The following is a 7,896-nucleotide window of genomic DNA, read 5'->3' on the forward strand; positions in this document are numbered from 1 at the left end:
TTGTGCAAAAAAAAAAAAAAAAAAAAAAAAAAAAAGGCCACATTCAAATACAAACAGTGCAACCTTTCCTAACCTTTTGACAGTGGACACTACCCGCTCGTGTTTGTTTCTTCTTTTTAATAGTCAAGTAGATATGAACAATAATAAACAGAAGAGCAGAAAGGGTCAAAGAAGTGATTATATGTTGGGAGGATGAATAGATGGCACAGTGCAACGCTCTCACCTGATGAGCCTCAGCTTAAAGTAAAACAAGTTAAAGACACTTCTGCATGCTCCTCAACATCCAGTTTTCTGCATTTGGTGAGTAATTGTTATGAAGATTATGAAGCTTCCTCACCTTTAAGTAGTTTATGTGTTAATGTTAATCTTAACCCTGAACATGTGCAGGTTAGACTGAAGCTGGAGCAGCAGTGAGGCCTGCAGCTTCATATGAGAGGATTTATATGAAGCTACATGAAGAACATTAACCTTTATTGTCCTCACAAAATGCATGTTTGGCTCAATTGTTCTTTGCAGTGAACCAATGGGGTCCGGTTCCTTGCTCAAGGGAACCACGGCAGTGCCAAGGAGGCGAGCCCTGTTTTAAAATAAGGTATGGTGGCTGAACAATCACACTCCTGCTCCCATGGTTACTTATAATTACACTTTTAATTGATGCATTTTGAATATGGGCTCTACAAAAAAAAGTATTATTTAAACAAGCAGTAACATCTTAAGTTTGTCTCCTGCTTTTGACATAAATACAGTTTTGTTTCATCCACACTTACATTAACAGACACCTTTGTTTGATATAAAGATAAATCTCTTTAATTTTAAGGCATTTGGTCAATATTTTCACTATAAAATAATTAGGTGTTAATAACAGGTTCTGTTTTAATGGCCAGTTAAGGTGACGGGCTTTCTTGTTGCTCATAATTGTATCCTAAGAGAGCCAATTTGAACATTATTTGTGTCCTACTTTGGCTGCATATTTTTTAGGAGAGTTGTCTTTAAAATCTAAACGAGACAGGATTTTTTTTTAATTAAACAGGGAACGATTTTGAGATTTTGATTATCCTATAATTTATTAATATTTTTACCAATAGTTTCAGGAAAAGTAACATCATTTTATGTTTAATGAATAAAAAATGTAAAATGATATATATAGCTGCATAAAACAACCTGGACATTGAGTTATGGTTCCAGTTTTGTAATTGCTTGTTTATCTCTATTTCCAAAAACTCACACTGAACTAATTTCTAGAGAGGTGCCAGTATATCAGCAAACTTTATTATATCAGTATATGCCAATAGCTGATTTGGTATTTTTGTCATCTTCTCCTGCTTTGTGTCAGGGGTTTTTTCAGCATTATTTTGAAATAGTTCTTAAGTACTGCTGTGTGTTACATGTATGTGAGTATAAAATGCCATTTGTATTTCTTGTAGTAAATACGTTATATTGGAATGACAAGTGGTATGTGCTAGAATAAGGAGACATAATAGCTTCAACACACAGTGTAATGTCTGACTCTGTATGAAAACAGTCATAATCACGTGAGACAAAATACAGCTTTTATTTCAACACGTCTGTTCACACAAACCACAAAAACACTCCCTGGCTACTTAATTACAGTAGGTACACCTATACAACACATTTAACGCTTAAGAAAGTTATAATGTTTTTGTCGATACAGTCACAGAGGTGTTACAACTAGGCTACTTTATTTACTAAATGTTTATTATTGAGGTTGTGTTTAGGGATACTGTTGAACTGATTGAAATGTGATTCTAACATTATGCCTAATACATTAGAAAGACTGCCCAATACAATGCAGGCCACTTCAACACCACTGCAGACTACAACCTCAATAGTATACACATAGTTAAATTAATATCTCTCAGAAAGTGCCAATCAACTGAACAATATCTTTGTAAATGTAGAATTGTTCAGTATTTTAAGATGAGATCGGATAATCCTTTATTAGTCGCACAGTTGGGAAATTTGCAGGATTACAGCGGCAGAGTGGATAGTGCAAACAGACAAATAAAAAAACACGATCAGAACAAGTAAAATAAATAAGTAGAATGACTAAGATATGATGAACAGACTGAAGGGTTAATATTGCACAGTGGATTGCGAATAATATATATATTGGATTGATGTTGAACATAAATGGATGAATGATTTGTCAGTGGTTGGCATGTGATTACTGATTAACATAGTAAAGCATTTTCTAACGTCAAATCAATTCGATGATTTTTACGTCGACGTTTAATTCAACCTCGAAGATAGACGATGATGAGAGAAAATAAGGAATGGTTCCACTGGGGCTCGAACCCAGGACCTTCTGCGTGTAAAGCAGACGTGATAACCGCTACACTATGGAACCACTTGTCCGAGGATGTGATCAGATCTGTCTTTATCCCTGATAACGTCAATGATGCGCTGACATTGATTGCACCTTCGTGTGAACTTCAGCTTTAGCTCGTCTTTCTGTCTCTCTACTGCACACGTGATGAGCAGAGTCAGCTTCGGTCTCCCCCGTCGGTCACCTCGCTGGTTTCCTAACCTCGCGGTAGCTGCTGTCGTGGGACGTTTTGCTTCCGTGGCCGAGCACAAGGTCCATCAACCGCGCTGCCTGCCGTGAGGTCGCTTACAGTCTGCCCGTTTCTCCAGCCTGCAAACACCGGAGCTGATATGAATCGGTGCAATTTCAAACTTGGGATATTATTATTTTATTTTTTTACAATAGCATGCTGTTTCCCACAAAGCAGGACTCTGTCTGGTGCATCTTACCAGCAGGGGTTATCTTTAGTCAAAGAGAAAGATCTGTCATGGAGCTGTCCGACACATAATATATAATATATATATATAATAAATCAAACTTCACTATATGACTTAACTGTAGGCCCACATGACCCTTTACACTATATAAAAATAAATCCCATATACATTAACTGCACTGCAGTAACCAGAGTGTTTAGGTTGTATATTGAATAGCTGATGCACAGCCCATTTCAAAGGTTTAAACGTTACACATCAAGGGTTGTGTGTAGCATTTAGACAAAAGAAAACCACTGTAGAGAGTAGACTATGGTAGAATTTCTCAAACACATTTCTAAAGTTGATCAACAGGTGCAAGCTTCCTCGCTATAGGCCAGTTAAAATTGTTTTCTGAACTACATTTAGTGCACCAGCCACTTGTCACCTTTTTTTTAATGCACTAGTCATTAGTCCAGCTCAGAATAAAGGCTGTAAACAGAAAAATGAATGTAGTAGATGTATTTATAGATCTGCATCTTCAACAACAACTCCTCATAAAGGGTTTTTGTTTGCAAACTGTTATCATCTATGCATGAAACAGAACTCATTTCTCAAGAGCGCTCCTGCACTATGTGAGTCTATCAGTTGTTTCTGCTGTGGTCTCTGCAGCAAATGGATGTGTTACGATGTTCAAAACTGAATTTCTGAGCCTCACACTCACATTTTTTCTGCTAATTCCTCCTCTGAGGTTCAGGCTGCATGTGTCAAAGTCTCTTTAAATGTCCGTCTCTCCTTAGTTTACCGGTGTGGGGTCTGAAATCAGCAATGGCCTAACCAGTCCTACAATTTTACACCACAGAGTTTTCCTCTCATTCGTCTCTTAAATTGTCCTCCTTGAGCGTCGTCCTTCCATTTTTTGCCTTTTTGCCTCCAGCTCTTTAGCTTCCTTATAGTGAAGGAAGGGCAGTAAGGCTGCGTTGGTTAAATGTGGGGATGACAGTTGCATCTGTTTAGCATGTTGTGTACAATAGGACGCCTTGAGAGGCAGCCGGAGCTTGTGTTCTCCCTGATCCCGGCTCCAACACAGTGGGGCACAATTAATAGACAAGTCAGATTCATGTGTGTATAGGATCAAATTTCAATCCCGTGCTGAGATCAACGCCACAAGCTTTGAATCTGACTGACAGTGTACAATGTACAATACATGCAACTTGTGAATGTTATACGAAGCAGTAATGTTTTTTACCTGTTGTCCTATATCGTATTTGGAATTCATTATAGTCCAGGCAAAGATAAAATATATCCGTGTAGAGCTGCATCTTACTATTAGTTTCCTTTGCAATCAATCTATTGAGTTTCCTCGCATGATCAAGCTCATCTGGTCTATAAAATGTCAGAAAATAGTTAAATGTTTGCATTACAATTTCCTAAAGTCCAGTCTGACATTTTCAAATAGCTAAAGCCTGAAAATGCTCTATTCATAACATAGAAAACATAGAAAACCAGCAAATACTCACATTTGAGGAGCTGCAACCAGAGAATGTAGCTTGATAAATGACTTAAAGGATTATTAAAAATTGTTGTTCTTTAATTTTCTGTCAAAAAACTAATGTCGCACCCTTAGTTATGTCTTATAGTATGAAACATGTGATTGTGAATCTAGATAAATGCACAACCTGTCCGCCATCAGACCTCATTTGAATTGCCCTAGAGGTGTCCTGAGGAGTTTTGTGTTAACAAAGTTAGTTTAAATTCAGTGTTCCTCACAAAAAAACATTGAGCTTATCCTTGGGGTCATTTATAACAAACATTTGTAACGCTGATTTAAAAGAATGAATAATAATAATTTGAATTGTGCATTATTTATATCCATATTTGCTTCTCGTCTTCGGCTCCTTGGTAAGTTTGTTGGCACATTACCTTCCCTGGTTGTCAATCAGTGGACAACAACAGGGATGTGAAAGGTTCTCTTTGACCTCAAGTCTAGCAGCGCCATCGAGCTTGCACTCATGCACGTGCGTCCTCGTCCACATGCACAATACAATCAAAACATGACCCACTCTGGGAACATATTGCTCCATGGTGCTACTTGTGGTAGAAAACTCCACAGGGCACCTTTAATAACCTATATAGACGGATGCAATGTCGTGATTCAAGAGGGGTCAATCTGTACGGTTCGACCCACGTCAGCCTCGCTCTGACCCGGGTTAGACACAAGACAAGGTGTGCCCACTGTGAGTGTTAGCCTTGTCTAGTGCAGACCAGTGAAATCAGTCATTGGGACTAAATTTGTGTTACGATCGGACATTCATGTACAGTGGGTTCCCAGTTTAAGGGTACATGATTTACTGTTGCATGACTGTAGCCATTTTGACAGCCCTCTCCTTGCACACTCTTGTGATTCCTATAACGCTGTAGACCCTGCCGAGAGGCTGGCCTGCAGGGACCATCTCAGTCCACTCAGACAGTTCATGCCGTCTCTATCAGGAGCATCTGCTGCCTCCTCTCCTGAGCGTCTACTATTACTGGTCCCGTCTGCATGCTCTTCCTAGGAAACAACTTAAGAACGATCACCTGCCTCTCAGTTCACTAGAATTACACAAAAGCATTTCATCAATCAGCCCTGGTGATGTCTTGCCACACAGGTTATTATCAGTTTTATGTGCCAGTGTTTTCAAATACAATAACTCTGAAACTTCTTAACCCACCTCCAATAGAACGAAAGTGAGTACAGTTTTATTTGTGCTGCTGAAAGAGTTTGAAAAGGATTTTTTAAAACTCAGCCGCAGTGTCCCAGTTACTCAGGATAATCCAGAGACCTCACTGTCAACAGCTTCCACAGGGTCTGCTTCTTCACTAGAACGTACAGTATTTCCAATGAAACTTGCTCACAGGTCTGTATATTATCCAGAGTAAAAGGTGTATTGTTTCTATAAAGAGGCGTCACTTTTGAGTTTTTTATGACACATTTCCTTAAATTAAATGAGCCTCCTTGAGTAGGAATAGCAGAAGTAATCATCTCAAAAGCTGGGCACATAAAATACAAACTATCTCCATGGCTACAAGCAGTGAATGAACATATGCTGTTTTGTATTTTGGGTTAAATGACCACAAGTTTAGCGACAGTGATGGTGTCTGTAAAAAATAACCGGCTTGTACAGGTCAAAATGCAGAACCCAGCCTTGCACTCTACTCAGATGGGTGGTGTCTTTTAGCTCCACTTTAATGAAAGCAATGTCCCTTTATGGCCAAGTAAGCGGTCCTAAATGATGTACTGTATCTGGTTGTCTGCAGACGCCTTCAGTTTGCTGTGGTTCCTCTGACAGCGTTGCTTTGTCAGAACCTTTAGAGAACATCTCAGGTTCTTCTCCAGTTTAGTCTCTTGAGGCACAATTAGGGGGATTCAACCTAACAGTGCAGCAGAGCTTCAAAAGGCTAAAGTGAGAACATTCACTTTATCATAGACTTGTTGCATTTGAGACATAGCAAGCTCCGACCAATGCCTGCTTCCTTCTTGGTTCTCACTTCCCATCGGTTAAGTCTTGACCCTTTAACTGGGCCTTTAACTCACGAACAGCAGCCCCTGATTTGTTCATTGACTTAAACGACTTTCACAAGCCTCTAAGAAGTTGCCAGGATATCCTGGTCTCCAGTGTCTAGCACAAGTATATCTGTTGGAGGTCTGCGTGTAAATACTGCTAAAGAATTAGACAAAGTAATGCTAGAAAACTTGATTCTTCTAGCGTTGTCAGCGTCTATGTTGTTGATGATTATGAGGCTTGTTTGTGTTCCTGTGTTTTGTTCAACGTCTATATTTGTAGCCCACTTTTCGAAAATCTAATTTGTCTCGTTCAGTTCGTCTATGTCATGTCGCCAAGAGAACAAGGAGGAGCTGTTTCTGATTTGTGAAATTACAACACAATAAGACTGATTGTCAGGCAATGGTCCCCTGAGCACACACCTTAAAGCCCTCAGCCCCCCCCACCTCAGAAAACTGCACTTGCACTTTCATTCACACAGGAAATGAAGACAGATCGTCTAAAACATGTCCAGCTTCCTGCCACAGCAAATCCACACCAACGGCCCTTTGCAAAAATATTATTCCAAATACTACACAACACTACAAAATGTATGAATGAGCGATAGATTAGATCTTGATGAGCAGGTGGCCCCTTGTGTGGTAGCCTCTGCCATCAGCGTATGAATGTGTGTGTGAAAGGTTGATTGTTGACATGTATTGTACAGCGCTTTGAGTGGACCAAAGACCAGAAAGGCAATATATAATGTTGCCCAATCGGTAGAGGATTTTTGATAGTTTAAAAAAATCCCCTAATGGTTTATCAGCCAATGCATAACATAAATAATAATTTCTTATAAGGTTCTTGACTTTTTTTTATATGCGACCATAGCAATGTAAGTGGTAGCACATTTAAAAATTGGCACTATGCTCTGATGTATAAACTCTAGAACGGTGACGCTGTTTAAAAATATATATTTGGCTTTCCTGTACTTCAATTTAATTTGCTCAACTGATATATATATATATAGGCACTTATACCGATATATCTTTAATGAGCTATTGTCAGCAGATATAGGCCATTGATATCACACATTATGTAAACTGCTTGACCAGTTACCACGTCGGTGGAGCGTTGTCTTTTTGTGATGGTATGGATAGATCAATATTGAAAGACTTGAAGCAGTATCCGTAAGAAAAAACGTATCCAGATGTACCTAGTTTGCTCTTTCACTTTCCAACAAGAAATGTTGTAAAAGTCACTTCAGACAGATGCACTGACTTTGACGTGTTGGCCACATGAATCTATGTCAGACAGGCCAATTCAGTAATCCAGCCATGGTAATAAAATATGAAACACTCAATGTAACTGCTGCCTACGTTTCGCTTTAATACACCAGTGGGTGTACAGTACCAGTCAAAAGTTTGGACACACCTCATCCAAACTATGAAGGAACACATATGGAATTATCTGGTAAACAAACAAATGCTCAACAAACCAGAATATGTTTTATATTTTAGATTCTTCAAAGTAGTTGAATGAGAAGGTGTGTCCAAACTTTTGACTGGTTACTGTACGTTCCGATTATTGGACACTTTGATTTATAAACACTTATATTATATTATATATCTTTTTA

At 38.9% G+C, this 7,896-nt stretch overlaps 1 non-coding gene across 1 annotated transcript; it reads right to left on the bottom strand.

Moving 5' to 3' along the window:
* Window positions 1-2,295: 2,295 nt before the first annotated feature.
* trnav-uac (transfer RNA valine (anticodon UAC)) lies at window positions 2,296-2,368 on the bottom strand. The gene has a single exon. It is a non-coding gene; the product is annotated as a tRNA-Val (tRNA).
* Between the last annotated feature and the right edge of the window lie 5,528 nt (window positions 2,369-7,896).

This window comes from Anoplopoma fimbria, chromosome 4, assembly GCF_027596085.1.
Source record: "Anoplopoma fimbria isolate UVic2021 breed Golden Eagle Sablefish chromosome 4, Afim_UVic_2022, whole genome shotgun sequence".
In the NCBI taxonomy this organism is placed as follows: Eukaryota; Metazoa; Chordata; class Actinopteri; order Perciformes; family Anoplopomatidae; genus Anoplopoma; species Anoplopoma fimbria.